General features: G+C 36.9%; 1 non-coding gene across 1 annotated transcript; it reads right to left on the bottom strand.

Annotated features, from left to right (window-relative positions):
- Nucleotides 1-303: 303 nt before the first annotated feature.
- LOC127109303 (small nucleolar RNA R71) lies at nt 304-409 on the bottom strand. Its single transcript, XR_007796622.1, has one exon. It is a non-coding gene; the product is annotated as a small nucleolar RNA R71 (small nucleolar RNA).
- Between the last annotated feature and the right edge of the window lie 19,484 nt (nt 410-19,893).

Genomic DNA, 19,893 nt, shown 5'->3' with positions numbered 1-19,893 from the left:
CCCCTCATTCCTGCCAACAATTTCGAACTAAAACCATCTTTACTGCAGTTAGTGCAACATAACCAATTCGCGGGTCTCGCTACTGAGAACCCAAATCAACATTTAAAAGTCTTTATCCAACTGGCCGACACCTTTAAATCCAACGGTGCTTCACATGATGCGATTCGTTTAAGATTATTTCCTTTCTCCCTCAGAGATAGAGCACGTTCATGGTTAGATTCACTTCCAGCTAACTCAATAACTACCTGGAAAGACCTTAGGAGAGTATTCCTTGCTAGATATTTCCCCCCTAGTAAGATTGTTGTTCTTCGAAACCAAATAACTACATTTACTCAAAACTAAGGAGAATCACTTTTTGAAGCTTGGGAGATATACAAGGAGCTGTTAAGAGTCTGTCCACACCATGACCTAGAACAATGGATGATCATTCATACCTAATACAATGGACTCCATTATAACACAAAGATGAGCATCGACACTGCCGCTAGTGACGCACTGATGAACAAACCTTATCCTGAAGCTTGTGACCTAATTGAGGATATGGCCCAAAACCATTACCCATGGGGAACTGAATGAGCATCAGTAGAGAAAAAGGAGACCCAAGGTGGAATACATGAGATAAGTTCTATGGACATGATGCAAGCGAAAATGGACGCTTTAGCCCTTAAGGTCGAACATATTTCTACAAACTCTAACACCGCAGCGGTAGTCCACGCAGAGTGTGAACTTTGTGGATCTAAAGGACACGAATCGACGAAATGTAACCTTTTGAACGACCTGAACACCGACCAAGTGAATTACGCCCAAGGTAACTCATTTTCAAACACCTATAACCCTGGATAGAAGAATCACCCAAATTATTCCTATAAAAACCAGAACCCTATCCAAAATTTTGCACCTCAAAGACCACAAGGTTTTCAAGCCCAAAAACCAAATCAACCTATACAAGTTGTGCTCCAGAAGCCTAACCTTGAGAAGATCATGGAGAACTTTATATCAGGCCAGACTCAGCAAAATAAAGAATTCCTAAACCAGAACATTCACGTAAACAAACTGATAACGCAATTAGGGACTAAGGTTGATCAGATAATTACTCAGAATAAGATGCTTGAAACCCAGATCTCACAGGTAGCACAAAACCAAGCCCCGCAAACTACACCTGGAGGACAATTCCCTGGATAACCTCAACTCAACCCTCGAGGGCAAGCTAACGTTATCACATTACGAAGTGAGACCACTTACGAAGGGCCTTATAACCCAGCAATGAGCGAGTCCAATGCTTCTAAAGAAAATATACCTACCAACCAAAAAGAGGAACCATTGGAACCCGAAAAACAAACCGACCAAGAAGGAGAAGCCAAGGATAAAACTTACAAACCACCACCCCCGTATAAACCACCAATTCCATATCCGCAAATACTTAAACAAACCAAAATCGATAACCAATACCAAAAGTTTATAAAAGTAATAGAGAAGCTTCATGTAGAGATTCCTTTCACCAAAGCCATCACCCAAATTCCATCTTATGCCAAATTTCTCAAAGACATCTTAACCAACAAGCGTAGGCTTGACGATCCCAAACCCTTGGAATGCAAATTTATTTCCGAGAATAAACTTGCTAAGACAGAGAAAGACCCTGGGAGTTTTTCTATACCTTGCATTCTAGGGAGTCATATGATCGACAAAGCTTTCCTAGACTTAGGCGCTAGTGTGAATTTAATGCCCTTAGTTGTGTGTAAAAGGTTAAACTTAGGAGAATTACAACCAACTAAGATGTCCCTCCAATTAGCCGATAGATCTGTTAAGTATCCTGTAGGCATATTAGAAGACATCCCCGTTAGGATCAATCAACTTTATATCCCAACAGACTTTGTGGTCATGGATATCAAGGAAGACGACGATATCCCTATCCTTTTAGGTAGACCATTTTTATCAACAACCGGAGCTATAATAGATGTTAGAAGAGGAAAAATTAACTTTTGAAGTAGGAGATGAAAAGATAGAGTTTATTCTTTCAAAGTTCCTGATGGCACCAATCATAGGAGACGGATGTTACGCGATTGATATCATAGATGAATGCATAAGGGAATTTGATCAAGAAGAACATATGATCGAACCATTTTCAAACCCGAATGAAAGGGATGACGAGCTAAAGGAAACAGAACCTCACACTAACGAATGTTTGGACCTTACTCCAGAACTTTCACCAAACTCTCAAAAACCAGCTCAAGAACTTAAGGAATTGCCCAAGAACCTAAGATACGAGTTTTTGGATAAATAAATGAACCGCCCAGTAATAGTTAGTGCCACCTTAAACCAAGACGAGACAAACCAACTCTTGAATGTTTTACGAAGATACCCCTCTGCCTTAGGATACAACATTTCTGATTTAAAAGGTATAATCCCATCCGTGTGTATGCACAGGATCTCGCTAGAGGAGGATTCAAAACCTTCCAGAGAACATTAGAGAAGAATCAACCCTGTAAAGAGTGAGGTGGTAAAGAAGGAAGTCCTTAAACTACTAGAGGCTGGTATAATCTATCAGATCTCCGATAGTAAATGGGTAAGTTCTGTACATGTGGTACCCAAAAAAGGAGGCATCACAGTCATGCAGAACGAAAAGGGCGAGCATATGGCTAAACGTATAGAAGGAGGATGGAGTATGTGCATAGACTATAGGAAACTCAATAAGGCAACTAAGAAAGACCATTTCCCCCTTCCATTCCTAGATCAAATGCTTGAGCGTCTTGTCAGGCACTCTTACTTATGTTATCTGGATGGATATTCTGGATTTTTCCAAATGCCCATACACCCCGAGGATCAAGAGAAAACAACCTTCACCTGTCCTTACGGAACATTTACTTACAAACGAATGTCGTTTGGACTCTGCAATGCGCCAGCTACTTTCCAACGTTGTATGATGTCAATCTTCGCAGATTATCTCGACGGAATTATGGAAGTGTTCATGGATGATTTCTCGGTACATGGGTTTGACTTTGAGAATTGCCTTATTAATCTTGAGAAAGTCCTAGAAAGATGCGTAGAAGTTAACCTTGTATTAAACTGGGAGAAGTGCCACTTTATGGTTAAAAAAGGCATAATGTTAGGACATATAATATCAGAAAGAGGCATTGAGATCGATAAAGCAAAGATAGAAGTGATAGAAAACCTTAACCATCCTAAGACTGTTAGAGAAGTCCGAAGTTTTCTTAGACACGCCAGTTTCTACAGACGCTTTATCAAAGATTTATCTAAAATAACAAAACCTCTGACCGGCCTTCTGATGAAAGATGTTGAATTCATTTTCAATGAAAAATGTATCGAAGCCTTTAATCATTTAAAACAAGCGCTAATTTCAGCACCCATTTTACAAACTCCGGATTGGACTCAACCTTTTGAAATAATGTGTGATGCTAGCGATTTCACTGTAGGAGCTGTTTTAGGACAAAGAAAAAAATAAGAAATTACATGTGATATATTACGCTAGTAGAACCCTAGATGCCCCTCAACTCAATTATACGACAACAGAGAAGGAACTCCTAGCTGTAGTTTTTGCAATTGATAAATGTAGGTCTTATCTTGTCGGATCTAAGATTATAGTCTATACAGACCATGAAGCTATTCGTTACCTTCTAAGCAAAAAGGATGCGAAACCTAGGTTACTCAGATGGATCCTTTTTCTACAAGAGTTCGACTTAGATATCTGAGACAAAAAAGGAACAAAAAACGTAGTTGCTGACCATCTTTCCAGACTAGAGCATTTGAACCCAGACCATTTACCTATAAATGATGATTTCACCTATGACAGATTGATAGCTAAGTTAGATATCGTTCCCCTTGAACCTGATAGAAACAACCTTGGAACAGTTTTAGAGATTAGCAGAGTACCATGGTACGCTGATTTTGTGAATTATCTAGCCGCTGATATCATACCACCTGACCTCAATTATCAACAAAAGAAGAAGTTCTTTAAAGATGTAAGACATTTCTATTGGGACGAACCATTCCTTTTTAAAAGAGGAACAAATAACATCTTTCGACGTTGCGTCCCGGAAGAAGAAGTTAGAAATATCATAGAGCATTGTCACTCTTCACCATATGGTGGACATTCAAGCACATCCAAGACATACACTAAGATCCTTCAAGCTGGTCTTTATTGGCCAATGCTATGGCGTGATGTACATACTTATATTGTCCAATGTGACTGGTGCCAGCACGCTGGAAACATCTCAAGACGCGACGAAATGCCTTTGAAGAACATCCAAGAAGTGGAATTATTTGATGTTTGGGGTATTGATTTCATGGGACCTTTTCCATCTTCGATGGGAAACAAGTCTATTTTGGTAGCCGTCGACTATGTGTCCAAATGAATAGAAGCTATAGCTTCACCCACTAACGATACAAGAGTAGTCATCAAGTTGTTTAAAAACAATATTTTCCCAGATTTGGAGTACCACGACTTGTCATACCGCGTATTTGACTCGGATTTCACATGTTTATTAGGTCTTTATTATCATTTTCCTGTGTTATGCTCTCTTTTGTGTTGTTTTCAGGTATTTAGCTCTTTCAGAACCTTTTTAGAAGAAACGAAGCAAAAAGACCAAAAAATTAAGGTTTTCGGCAAATATTGTACTCGTGGCGTTCTGCATGGCGGCCACTATATGAGAAGCCATGACACATCATCCCTCAACCAGGAGGAAACTACCACGATCCCATGAACTTCCCCATTTACTCACATGGCGGGCACCATGGAGGGGTGGCGGGCGCCACCTTTGAATTCCACATTTCCACTAAAGAGAAGTTGAAGGGTATCCTGGTCTTTGCATGCTGCTGAGTTCCTCTATAAATAGGTCGTTCTAGTTCATTTCTAAATCATCTAACTTAGTTTACAACACTAAGACTATAATATCATCTATATAAGCGGTAATCCGTCACATCGAGGGGTTATCGCACCTTAGTGAAATTGAGTTGGAGCACTTTGATTTTGCTGTCGTCTTTATTTTCAAAGTCAAAGGTTTATTTACTTCCTTGTAGAAGATTTAAAGCATCCGTTTGGAGCAGATTCTAATTTAATCGCCTTTTTATTTTACTTGCCATGTCTTACTTTATTTAATTCCTTGCCATGCTTTACTTTATTTAATTACTTGCCATGCTTTACTTTATTTAATTCCTGCCATTGTCTGTACTTTATTTAATTTTCCCGCCATTATCTTTATTGCTCATTTTAATTGTTTTACACGCTTTACTTGTTCTTCACGCCTTACATTCTAAACTTCTTTTCAACATGTTCAATATCATTGTATTTGTTTGTATTACCATGTCTGGCTAAATCTTTCAAAGGTTAGAATGTAAGGATCGCAGTTAAAGAGATGTTTTACATATTGCATCTGTAGAAATGCTTTAGGGGATGTTTTGATTTTTAATTCGAGTTGTCTGAAACAAACTTGGTTAATTTTAACTTCTCAAGGAGTGCGAAAGCACCCTGGCTTAGTTAACTAGGAATTTTTATCACTTCAAAGAAAAACGATTTTTGAAACTGTTTTCGGACGCATTGATAGATTTGAAATCAGGAAACTTCTTGGGTAAAGTTTCTGAATCAAAATCACTTTTCAACTAAGCTTACGAGTCTTATTTCTTAAAAATAGATTTACTACTTTAGCGTTCTGCGCACCTTTTATAAGTGACAATAAAATGCCTTAATTTAAGGGTAAACTCGGTTCTGAATACGCGAAAGCGACAGTTCGTGTTAAATGGATTCTTTTCAAGAGTAGAAAATATTGCCCCATAAGTAGTTCTATTTAGACAATCGAAGCATTGTTTAGCTGACGTGAAATACATTCAAGCCTATCTTTATTTGCACTGTATTTATCATTTTCTTTATTTACTGTTATTTTGCGACATCAATATCTCATTTGTATCGCCTTAGATAAACATCGTAACAATAGTAATCGATAGATTGACGATTTGGTCTCTGTGGGATCGATAATATTTTATATTACTCTGACGCGATTTGTGCACTTGCGAATAAAGCGATCAAGCGACTAGAGCTATGTTGAAAGGTACATCAGATTGTTCTTCAGGGTGTCACATATGTACATGTTGCAGGCTGCTCCAGGAGACCCGTCGAGACTAGCTCATCGGGAGATACTAGAGGAGAAGCATGCACAACTAAATCATACTAAAGATGTCTTGCCTAGGTGTCGTCGCATAGTAGAGATTGCGCGTGCAGGAATTGACAAACGTGTCTTCCCTGATGGGTCTGATTTGAGGCAGGTCCTAGATGCCATCATGAAGGAAGCACGGGGGGAGTTGATATACCAGAGACAGTGCTAGGGAACGAGTGAGATTGATGGCCGAGGAGGCAGAGGAGGTATATGAGAGGTAGTCATACATATACATTAGTGTCTTAGTATACAGTAGTAGTACTATGGTCTATATTTTATTTTGACGATCTTACTACTTTATTTGTTTCGACTGTATGACATTTTGATATTTATTGGTATTTTATTTATGTATGGAATTTTTTTACCATCTAGAATTATGTACCTATATTTTTGTTTTTTAACCGTATTGTAAGACCCCAATTTTGACCCTAAGATCCCTCATGGCATCATAACATTGCATTTGCAAAGCCTCAAGGATCATAAGCATCTTGGTTCCCTTTGCCTGTGGGTGGGACCTCTTGTGAGTGGTTTGAGATCACCAAGCATGCTTGAATTGTATATCATTGCTTTTCTCATTTTTCATTTACTAACCAAAAGCACAAAAATATGTCACTAACATCTTTTGTTTGTAGCTTGAGCAATCACAAGGCCCAGAGCTTCTAAGAGATCCTTTGTGCAATGATATGGCCAAAAGAAGATGAAGGCAAGTATGTCAATGGTTCCCAAAGCCCTCATCCATCAAATATGCCTCCCTAGTATCTCAATTCATCATTTTTATCAAAGCAAGTTAAGGGGTTTGAGGTTTGTTTCCCAAGGAAACCCTAATTCATCTGATCACCCACAATGCCTTGCTAATGAAGCAACCTCAGCCCATGGTCAAATACAATCAAGGGAAGTTCTCTAATTCATCATTTCATGCATATTTGAGCTTATTTTAGTGTCCTCAATCATCAATTCATCAAGGTATGAGTGGTGGACTTGAGAAGTTGATCAGTCAATTCATCTGACTATTTTGAAATGCAGTGAGACCTGACTTTTTATGTGTTGGTCAAATGGAGATGATCCCAAAAGAAAAAATGTTCTTAAGTACAATATGAACAACTTTCATGTTCATCAAAAATTGATTTGAAGCTTGGAAGGTCATCTCCCATTCCAAGACATTATAGGTCATTTTGACTGAAACCCTAATTTTGGGTCAACTTCCCAAGAACATAACTCATTCATTTTTTATGATTTTGAGGTGGGACCAAATGAATTGGAAATCTTATTGTGTCTGATTCAAATGTTATGTTGAATAAAATTTCAAAATTTCAAAATAAATACATGTGATAATGCAAAACATTATAGGTCACTTTGGGCCAAATGCATTGAAATGGAAAAAAGTCCAACTTCAAGTGCCCATAACTTCTTCATCAAAAATCCAAATGATGCAAAACATAAGTCCATATTGATTGTCTTGAAAAGCTATACAACTTTGATGTTGGAGGATTTTCCATTTGAGACTTGTATCATCAAAACAGAAGGGCTTGAAGTTGTTTCATTTTGACAAAATTTTCAAAGGCATGTTTTGCACTATGAACTTCATGGCCTGTTTTCATAAATTTCCACACTTCAATTGAGTTTTTGCTCAACATAACATTTGTTACTTATGTCAGGACCTTTCCAACCATTACCCACATGCTTATGTTTGGATTTTCTAATTGGCATTTTCGAAGAGTTGAAGTTTTAGGCACAATTATGGAATTCATGTTGAAACTTCATGCACAAGCCATTGCCTTGCAAACTACACGTCCATTTCAAGTTGTTTGGTCATTAACATGCAAATACAATTGAGTTTGGGCCTTCCACATGATCATACAAGCCCATGCAAGGAAAATCCATTTGCCATGCACACGAGTAAAATCACTTGTTCAGCCAATTCCAGCTATAAATACATGTGCTATGCTTCATTATGAACTAACCTAAAGGCGCCTAAAGCTCTGCAGAAATCAATTCCCAACCATACCAAAGGAACTAAGTTCATATTTCTTCAATATTTCAGATCTGAAATTCAATTGAATTTGGTTGAATCTTCAGATCTAAAGTTCCTAAACCTTCATCATCTAGTCCATTGAAGTTCTATTTGGCAAAAGGAAGCAAGGAAAGGGTCTCAAAGCTCCACAGTTCAAAGGTGTGCATCAACTGGTTTTTTCTTCGAAACTCCTTATTCCTTGATCTATTGGCCTTGATATTGTGTTGTCTGAAGTCCTCTCTATAGAGGCATCATTGCTGTATGCTCAATTTTCAAAATCAAGCAAGTTCATGATGAACACCATCAAGCTTCCATCTCTGATTTCTCTCTCAATAGGAATCTAGAGTGGAAGTGAGTGGTATAGGAGTGATGTACATCACTTCCTCTTTCGATTGATGCCTAGATCGTCCATTTTGGTGAGCGTTTGAACCTCTGTGTTTTTTTTCCCTCGCCGGAGCTCACCAGAGAAGACGGTGGTGCTGGCCACCGTCTCTTTGCCAGATTGAATCTGGACCATTGGATGCGTTTCCCAGATCTAATCATAGCCTTTCATTCTTATGACTTTCAATAATGAATTGTGCTTCGCCTTTGACTCTGGATCACCATGAGCGCGCACATGTGGAGCGTTTGATTAGCCACGTCAATTAATGAGGCTTGATCAGACGCCTCTCCTTTTTTCTGCTTTTTTTAATTTCCATTTTATTTTCTTTAATTCCATTTTATTTCAAAAATTCATAACTCTTTCATTTTAATTCCAAAAAATATGGGACCAATTGCATTATTTCTCTTTTTAATTCTAGTTTCTAAAAATGATTTTTAATATTTTTTATTTCATCATTTGGTATTTTTTGTGAATTTTCTCTTTTCTGGTTATTTTTAATTCATTTTAAATAGTTTTTGATATTCAAAAAGTACAAAAATATTTTCTCAACCTATTTGAATGATGATGAACCTATGAAAAATATTCTCATCAATTTTTTAATTGATTTGATATTTATTTGAGATTTTAGTTTAATTAGGTTATTTTTATTCATTTTTAATTGATTAAAAATAGTTTCTGACTTTTAAAAATGCTGAAATTTTTTGTCAAACTTTATTTGATCTTGTTGAACTTAGGATAAATCACTTGGACTTTTCAAAGTTGATTTGAAGTGATTTTGAAGTTTGACCTTTCTTTAATATTTTAATTCAAGTTTATTTTCAAATATTAAAAATGCCAAAAATATTTTTCTTCATTTCTTGACTTCCAATCTTCATCCCACTTCTGTTTTTGATTGTTTGACCATGATCCTCAATGTCATTGGTCAACACTTGTTGATTGGTACATTCCATTTTATTTAATGCACTTTATTCTTTCCATTTTCATTATCCATTATTCATCTCCTTCTTCTTCTTCTTTTCCTTTTGATCAATGAGTTAAAGGTTGATAAGTTAGCATTGATTAGGGAGGCTTAATCTTCCTTGATTCAAATCTAATTCATCTTGATCAATTGATCAAATGAATGACTTTGCATTAAGGATAGGTTGCTTCCTAAATCATGCAAAGGACTTAAACCAATACAAGATCAATTCTCTTTTTCTTTTGGCATGACAAGTTGTTAGAACTTGGTTCACTAATCAAGACTTCTAACTTGTGTTGTTGCCTACATTATTATTGACCGGCCTTAGAAAGTTGTGACATCTACATAAGTCCAATTACGATTGCTTAACATAGCGTTAAATTTGCCTTATGGCACACTAACTACTAACACTAACCATTGACCATTAACATTTACTTTTTGCACTTTACATTTATGCAATTTACTATTCTTGTACATATTATTCATTTGCTTTTTCCTTTGCTCACTTGAGCACATGTTTATGTTAATGCAATTTGCCTTTTTGCTCACTTGAGCATATAATTGTGTATATACTATTGTGCTTGTGTTTTGTTTTGATTGTTGTGGACCAAATACAAAGAATTGGACAAATGGACTTAGACTTTAGGACTTTTCCTATGCAAATTTGAAGTCAAAGAGCAACTAGGCATTGGGCCTTTAGAGTGCTATAAAAGTCAAAGAGCAACTAGGCATTGGGCCTTTAGAATGCTTAATGTTGAAAGATGACCTTGAAAGGACCAACTTCTAAACTCTTCTTGTCCATTTCTTGTTTGTTTTTGCTAGAATCTTTTGATATGTGTGTTCTTGTGCTAGGGATTCCAACTTGATCCAAATTGAGGAACCATTGCCATGAGCCTCTAAGAGAGAGGGACCCAAGATACATTGAGGAGCTTTCCAAGAGTTCATTTGATTGTTGATTGCTTGAGTTTATGCTTGTGTGCTTGCTTATTTCCAAAGGATGAGAGCTACTTGGATCATCAATATGATTTCAAGAGAGGAACTCCATTTGTGGTTTTGCTTCTTATTTCTTACCTCTTGTATGTTTCTGGAACTATCTTTCTTTAACTTGGGACATTCATTCCTGTAGTGACCTGTTTCTTTACATTCATAACAAATAACATCCTTGTTAGTTTTACTTTTAGACGTTGATTCTGATCGATCCCCTCTGGGTCTTGGTCTCCTGAAGTTATTGTTCCTCTTTTTCCAGAGTTGTTTAACTCTTCTGGTCAGGAGGGATAATTCTTCTTCATCATCAGAATCTTCCTGTTCAGAGTCATCAGCGCCTTCTGTTTCAGCCTGGAAGGCTTTGTTCCTATCAGGCTTGCGTCTTTCAGATCTGGACTTTAATGCTACAAATTTGTTCTTCTTCTGAGGCTCATCTTCCTCCAGTTCTATCTCATGACTTCTGAGTGAACTGACAAGCTCTTCAAGGGTGATGTTGTTCAGATCCTTTGAAAGTTTTAATGCAGTGACCATGGGTCTCCACTTCTTTGGCAAGCTTCTGACTATCTTTTTGACGTGGTCTGCAGTTGTGTATCCTTTGTCTAGTACTTTGAGACCTGCAATAAGAGTTTGGAATCTAGAGAACATTACCTCTACAGCTTTATCATCCTCCATTCTGAAGGCTTCATATTTCTGGATTAGAGCCAGAGCCTTTATTTCTTTGACATGAGAGTTTCCTTCATGAGTCATTTTCAGGGAGTCAAGTATATCTTTAGCTGTTTCCCTGTTGGTGATTTTTTCATATTCATTATAGGATATGGCATTGAGAAGTATCGTTCTGGCTTTGTGATGATTCTTGAATTCGCGCTTCTGATCATCTGTCATCTTACTTCTGGGAACTTCAACTCCAGCATTAGTTACAGGAGGTTTGTATCCATCTGTGACAATGTGCCATAGATCAGCGTCATAGCCTAGAAAGAAGCTTTCAATTCTATCTTTCCAGTAATCGAATTTCTCTCCATCAAAGACATGAGGCTTAGCATTGTAACTGTCTCTTTCGTTTGTCTGGGCCATAGTTTTTCTCGTTCTGGATCTCTCTACACGGTTAAGTGTTTGATTGGAAAATCAATAATAGAGCCAAAGCTCTGATACCAATTGAAGGTGAGAAAAACAAGAAAGGGGGGTTTGAATTGTTTTGGAAAATAAGCGCTTTTGCAAAATAAAATCACATAGGATTTTATACTGGTTCGCTTATAATACAAAGCTACTCCAGTCCACCCGACCAAGGTGGTTTCACCTTCAACAAGGACTTAATCCACTAATCTTGAAAGGTTATTACAACCAACGTCTAAGAGAAAGATCTCTTAGTCCTCCCAAGTATACAGACTACGCAGAGTCACTTGAGGAACAAAATCAATTAAGTAAAAAGAATTGTAATCTAAAAGTGCTTCTAAGGTAAAGCAAATATTACAACAATAGAGAGCAAGCATGTATTTTCACGTGTGAGCAACAGCTCGTGAAAACAAGAGAGAGAATAGAGAAGAGTTGTGCGTTCAGGTGTGTCTCTCAATGAGGTTCACCGTCCTATATATAGAGGTGAACATGACCGTTGTAGTGATGGCAAATAATTAGTCTTGATGAGAGTTTAATGCCATAACTTCGGTTATTTCTTGCCAAAACAGGTTTGTCTCCCTGAATAACTTCTTTCCAAATATGGTTTCTTTCCCTTTGAAGTTGAAGTTGCCGTTACTCTTTCTGGATATGGAAATCCATTATCAGAGTCTGCGTTACTCTGTTAATCTGAGATCTTGAGATGTGGCTTCAGAGCTTCTGATAGTCCTGTTCTTTTAGATTTCCAGTGTTGTCTTCAGATGACGTTGAGAGCTTCTGGTATTCTGATATACCGTTGCTTAGAGTCAGAACTTCTAGAGCGCGCTTCTTCTTTAGATGCTTCTGATATTCTGATATGCTGTTTTGCTCAGAGTCAAAACTTCTAGAGCGCGTTTCTACTTTAGATGCTTCTGATCTTCTGGTAATTTGTATCTGATTTGATTCTATATCTGATGAAGCGATCAGATTCCTTTCTTCTTGTTTAGAGTCCTGCACACTTAGAAACTTTTCGTTAGAGTGCCATTTTTGGTTTCATCCTTTGTTATCATCAAAATCCTGGAATCTGTTGTAGAACTATTTTTGTTCTTACAGTTACATTCGTAATAGATAGTTTATTAAAATATGAATTTATATATTTTTTTTAAAGATTAAGGCATAGGAAATGTTGGGTTTCTGTGTTTCCTGTCATTTTCGTGTTTTTGGTTTTATAGAAATGCATCTCCAAAATTTTCCAGTTTTTGATTTTCCTAAATTATGGAGATGCATTTCCGTAATTTCTCTACACTTATAAAACTATTTGATTTGCCATGTCTATCATCTAGGTTTGACTTGTTTGACTGTGATATGATTTTCTGGTTTTATTATAGAAACAATGGCTGAAAACCATAACAAATTGATGCACAATCGAGTGGTCTAACATGCATCGATTTGCAGAGCGAGGGTCGGACTCTTACAATCACCGATTTATGCGACTTCATTTGATTCAGAAGCGTCGAATTCCCTAGCTCACATGTCTCCGACGTCGTCTTCACATTTCCCCTACTGCCCCTAAAGCTCCTAAGGATGAACTTGTTGCTGCTACTACTGTTCCTGATAGTGTTTTAGGAGGCCCCTATGACACCTTCTTACTTACTCTCTATGCAGACCATACTGTTTGGCATGTGTGAGAATGAAAGATAGCATAAATATTTAATGATTTTTGCATTACATCCGTTTTATACTAATTGAATCGACTAATGTTGTATATTTTTTATAGTTATGTGAAACTGTAAAAAACATAAACTACTACAAGAAGATTTTGAATCTACCACAACATGAAGAAGCATGGTTTCAAGATGTATTGTAGCTATATGGGTGACAAGGTTTATGCATGACTAGATACAAGACCATTAATCATGACATGTTTGCGGCTTTTATGGAGAGATGGCATTTAGAGACGTCATCTTTTCATATTCTTATTGGTGAGATGTCCATTACCCTTGATGATGTCTCATGCGTCCTACATCCTCTGACTAGAGGAAGATTACTAAATCACTCCAAAATGTTTATACCTGATGCACTATACATGATGGTGACCTATTTGGGAGCTGAACCAGGTGAATTCCAAATAGATAATTATGCCATGAGAGGCGCTCATGCTAGATTTTCATATATGGAGAAGTTGTACAAATACCACCTGACTACATAAATGGAGGTTGAAGGTGATGATGAACATGTTTTGTACCATAAATAATGTGCATTGAAGTCATAATATGTACTTGGTTGACATAAACATATTCGTGGACAAAAGTGAAACCTATGTCGATTTAGTCTAACCGACATACTTAATCAACTTAGAGCAGACCCACGAGTACAAATGAGGGCCACATGTTTGGTTTATATGGACTCAAATCTAGGTGAAACATGTCTTTGGAAGACAAGAAAATTGACTGGAAGCTGCACATTGCTTACGTTAATATATTTGCACCTTCATTGTTACTAATATTTCATAACATTTATGCTACACCATTACTAATATTTTATCTGAATCATTTTCAGGCATGGATCCTCTCTCACTTTCCTTGAATATTCGACTGGACACTTGATGATAACTACAATGAGGATTGGCCATATGCTTGCTCTTATATCCCATTTAGAGGGAATCACACGTTAGAGCCATTATGAGTATTTATTAACCATATTGTAGTAGATGATATATGCTATTTCCCATACTCCGATCACCGTCAGACACATCCCTTGGATAAAATATCCTTCCACTCTATATGGTGGGATTGTGGGTCTCGCCTTATGTATCCAAATATGCCTGAGCGGGTCATGCGCCAATTCAGGTTTCTTTAGTTTATTTCAAGACATCCCCTTGTGTATGCTCCTTCGACAATCCATCGTAGAGATCTTGATGCCATACTTGATGGTTTCTATAATCATCTAGTACCAGAGGATGCATGCAGTGTGCCAGCTCCTGGCCCATGGGTTGCTGCATTCAAATACATCTAATGGCTCTATAACATGATTTCTTACATGACACAAGATGTTGCGGGAGCACCACATAGGCTAGCTCATTAGGAGATATTGGAAGAGGGGTAAACTAGGGATGACCACGCCCAAGACGTGTTGCTGGTCTGTTGACGTATCACGACGCTCGCGAGAGATGCCTAAAAAGAGGAAATTTTGAGGAAGACAATTCTGATATAGCCACTGTACAAGCTATCTTATCCGAATCACAAAATTCCATATAGTACACGAGGAAGAGGAGAAACAGGGGGAGGGGGTTAGATATACATAATAGTTCATTTTTATTTGTATTTTAGTAACAATTGTATTATTTGTATTTTCTGAACAAATTATGTATCGTGATAACGTTTTTGATTAATTGATTAATGTTTGGTTTATATTATTGTTTTGTTTATATATAACATCCTTTAGTTACATTAATTGTTTGGTGTTATGATATCATTGGTATAAATGGCCTAAAAAAACTATCAGTTTCAGGACAAATTTGCTGCCTAGGACTGATGTTCTCTGTTCTGAGGAGTTTCCGGAGATGCACTTCTAAAATATCCACTGAACTATGCAAAAACACTTTTCCATCCGCTCAAAATGTTCTAAAGGGTTAGTTCGAAGATGCACTTACGGACTCACCCTGCACAAAATACATAGGTGTATCTCTGGACTTTTTTTGGGGGAAAAATAGGATGAATGGTTCACTTATAAAGTACTGGCGTATAATTAAGGTACGTCCGAATATAAACTTATGAAATTTAACAAGAATATTCCCGGGTTTCCAAAGGGTGATCCTTCATATTCCTCACTAGTTCAAAACCATACTTACGATTTTTTTGCAATCCGACAAAACTTTAACCCGATTCACATCCATCTTCCTCATTAGTTCAAAAACTTTGATAATGGTTTGACCTAGATAGAATTGTAGTAACCTCTTTGTCTTTGGTATCAATTGATAGAGTAAATATTTTAATTTCAAAGAGGTGCTAGTGATGAATCTATTCAACACTTATCTTATCATAATAATGACAGTAGATGTCTTAGAGCAACTTCAACTTAGTATGGGTGGATGTCCTAGTAATGAATCTCTTTAACATTTATTTTTCGATTGCCTAATTTTCAGACGAGTTTGGTGTTTTGTTTTAGTATAGTTAAGTATCTCTTGTGTTTTGTATCATAATAATCTCAATAAGCTTTTTAGTTTAAGGACTTGTTTCTATATACCAAAGTGACATTAGTGATTAAATTTTATTTGGTTAGTATTAGCTTAAGCTCCTTTCTTATTGTATTTTATCTTGTCATTAGGTAAAGGTTATTATACATTTGCTTAACTAGTTTGTTAGATTGGTTAGTTGGTAGTTAGTTTGTTGTAACTAACCTTGTGTAGTCATTCATTTGTATACATAATAACAACTTTATTCGCTGAATGAATCAGTGAAACAATTACTTTCATATTTAATGATTCATCTTGTTTTGTGCTGCGATGTACATTGTTATACAAATACTCATGAGGAGTAAGCGCTGCTATGAGTTGAAAGATGACCTTGGAGCTCTTCTTTGTTTATTTTATAGTTTATCTCTATTTAGTTGATTTAATCCTTTGATATTTAAGATCGGGAACAAGACATTTTTGTTTTGTTTTGAGTTAATCATTGAATTATGTTATTTTATTGAGTATTTAAGTTGGAAAATATAATTGAGGTTTGTGTTATTTAATTCGAGTTCCGCTGCAAGTTTTAAAAATATTTAGAAGGTATGCATGTTGTGTTTGAGTAACATCCTAAATGGTGATTTTATTCTTTAAATTGAGAGTCGAGGTTTTAGGGTGTTACAATTATCAATGACCATACTCCCAATCATAAAAGATACTTCAAGATTCAACTTTCTAGCACAACCAAGAGATATGAACGAATGCGTCACAACCGTGTCAATAATAGCACTCAGGGAAACACCATTAATAGAACACGTACCTCGAATCAGATTATCAGAACCAGTAGACTTTGTTCTACTCAAGGCAAAGAACTTTCCTCTAGGGTGAGCTTTCTTTTGTTTTTGGCACTAGGTAATAATATGACCTGGTTCTCCACAGTTGTAGCAAGTCATAAAGTTACTCTTACACTCAGCAATACAGTGTCATGGCTTCCCACACTTGAAACATTTCTGGCCCGAACCCTTGCACTCATTAACATGATGACCCATATCTCCATAATTGAAACATATGGCAGGAGCAGTAGTACCTCCCCCACTTGTTCATTTCACACATTTAGCCTTATGCTTTTTCTTACTAGATGAAGCTCCATAAGGTTTTCCATGGTTTTGATTTCCACTTTTCTTCTCACTAATGCTCTTGTAGTGAGCAGATTTAGCATGACTATTGGTCAGTGCATTTTGATGCATATTCTTCTAAATTTATACTTATGCATTTCCATGTTTTAGTTTGGTTATTTTTCCCTTTTAATGTGTTTTTATAATTTATCTTATTTTTACACTTATTTGTTTTTCGCAGTTTATTTTCAGCATTAGCAGTCTGCACGAATAAATTCATAATTGGAGCTAGGAGTATCGGATTGAGGCGTGCTACCAGTCGTTAAAAAGCTAAGAGAAAGAGTTACGACTTTCATGAAGAAGTCAGAAGATAATTCGAACTATAGCATGGGTGAAAAATCCGTTGAAGCCATCAACACTAGATTTATATTTTGTGTTGGGTTATTTAGTTTGGGTCTGGGTTATGTTTTGACCAAATTAGGTTTATTCTACTTTTCCTATAACCTAAGCAGCCGAAAATAGTACACGGTATCACTATTCACGAAAATTTGAAAGCTTGTGCAAATTCCATGGAGAACTAATCCCTCTGATTCGATCTGCCGTAATTCAGGTTCCAAAACTTGAGATTATTATAATGTTAATTTTAGTTTAATTCCTTTCAATGATATTTTGTGTTCTTGTATGCTTAATTTGATTGCATGAAATATATTGATTCAATTTGGTTGATTGTATGATCCTAACATAGACACGTCACGTTTGCTTAATTCGTTTTTGTATCTGATCAATCATGTTTGCTTAATCCATGAAAACTTATCCCGTTTGCTTAATTCGGACAATAGGATGATACATCTCACAAACTTCACCGCGTTTGTCATTGAGTTTGTATCCAAACAGGAATAGACAATTCGCTTAGGGTATTAAAATTATATTAATCGATGATAGTAGGAACTGAATCGGTAGATTGAATTATTTCATAATCATTTATTTCATAACAACTTATTTCAAGAATTGCTTTTAATAATCACTTTTTCTTAATCGAACACCAAACCAAACAACCCCCCCTTAATTCGATTTACCTTTGGATAATAACAATCAAGAATCCTTGTGAGAACGATATCCGAGTTAAAATTATCGCCGTACTACGTTTTTAAAAAACACTCATTTTGACCCGCGCGCGACAGCGGATTAAATTGGCATCGTTGCCAGGGATTCTTGTGATTATTAATCAATATTAGAGTCATATGTTTAGTGTTCTTGCGTTTAGGCCATAGGTTCTTCGTGGTTTTGGCCAATTCGCGTCTAGAGTCGAAAAATTCGGTTTTTGGAAAAATTGAGTCCGATCGAAAATCTGTTTCGTCTATTAGGAGTAGAAAATTCACCCAATCTTTTCTCCCATACTAAAAAGTAGTTATGGGATTCCAGCCTCAAATCGCCAAAAAACCCTTTTTTTCTATTTTTAATGAATTTTTTACTGTTTTCATAGAGTCGAAAAAATCCAAAAAAATTCTCAAAATTCTAATTTTAAGTCATTAGATTAATTTCGGTGTTAGTTTATTTTTCTGAATTTATTTTAATCGTTTTCCTTCATTGTGTTTGTTTTTGGTATGGCTGACCAAAGAATTTTAAGGCAGTTAGCTGCCCCTGATGTGAATTATAATGGCCTGTGTATTGAATATCCTGAAGTTGACACTCCTTTTGAACTAAAATCTGGTTTGATACACTTGTTGCCAAAGTTTAATGGTCTTGCATGTGAGGATCCACATAAACATTTGAAAGAATTCCAGGTGGTGTGTTCTACACCACTGAAGCCTGAAGGGATCACTAAAGATCACATCAAACTTCGAGCTTTTCCTTTTTCATTGTAGGGTGCAGCAAAGGATTGGATATATTATCTCGAGCCAAATTCAATTGCAAGCTGGAATGCCTGAAAAAAGTGTTCTTAGAGAGATATTTTCCTGCCTCCAGAGCTGCCTCGATAAGAAAGGAGATTTGTAGTATTAGACAGAGTAATGAGTCATTGACCGAGTATTGGGAGAGATTCAAACACTTGGTATCCAGCTGTCCTCAGCGTCAGATCACTGAGCAACTACTCATCCAATACTTTTATGAGGGTTTGACACCGATGGATAGGAACATTCTTGATGCTGCTAGTGGTGGAGCACTTGTTGATAAGACTCCAACTGCTGCCAAAGCCCTTATCGAAAATATGTCCCTTAATTCCCAACAGTTCACTACTAGAGACAATTCTGTGCAAAGCAAAGGCGTGAATCAAATCCAGGTTTCTTCCAACAAAGCTTCTTCACAATCAAAACATGTACAATAATACTCCTGACCTGTCCACTAACAAATACCATCCCAATTGGAGGAACCATCCCAACCTTCGATATGGAAACCCACAACAGAACCCACCTCAAGTGGCTGCCCCTGCACCTTCCGGACCATACTTAGAAGATCTTGTTAAACAAATGGCCGCTAACAATCTCCAATTCCAACAAAGGACTGATTCTATCATTCAGACCTTGAACACGCAAATGAGACAACTTGCTACTCAAATAAATAACATGCAAGCCCAAGCCTTCATCTGAAAAAGTTACAGGCGAGAAAAATGTTTCAGCCATCACTCAGCTCTTGCCACAAAAGCAGAAGGATCCGGGAACTTTTACTGTCCCTTGTACCATTGGGGATAGTAAATTCGAGAATTGCATGCTTGATTTGGGAGCGGGCATTAATGTTATGCATACTTCTATTTATAATAACCTTAATCTTGGTCCTTTGCAGCATACAGGTTTGATCGTCCAACTGGCGAACAGGAGCAATGCACGCCCGACTGGTGTAGTGGAAGATGTCCTTGTCCAAGTTAACGATTTAATTTTTCCTGCAGATTTTTACATTCTAGACATGGAAGGAGAGACTAAGACAAGCAAAGCTCCCATCATTTTAGGCAGTCCGTTCATGAAAACGTCGAAGACAAAAATTGATCTTGACGATGGAACCATGTCCATGGAATTTGGTGACATTATCG

Source organism: Lathyrus oleraceus, chromosome 7, assembly GCF_024323335.1.
Source record: "Lathyrus oleraceus cultivar Zhongwan6 chromosome 7, CAAS_Psat_ZW6_1.0, whole genome shotgun sequence".
Classification (NCBI taxonomy): Eukaryota; Viridiplantae; Streptophyta; class Magnoliopsida; order Fabales; family Fabaceae; genus Lathyrus; species Lathyrus oleraceus.
This window is presented reverse-complemented; position numbering and strand designations above follow the sequence as displayed.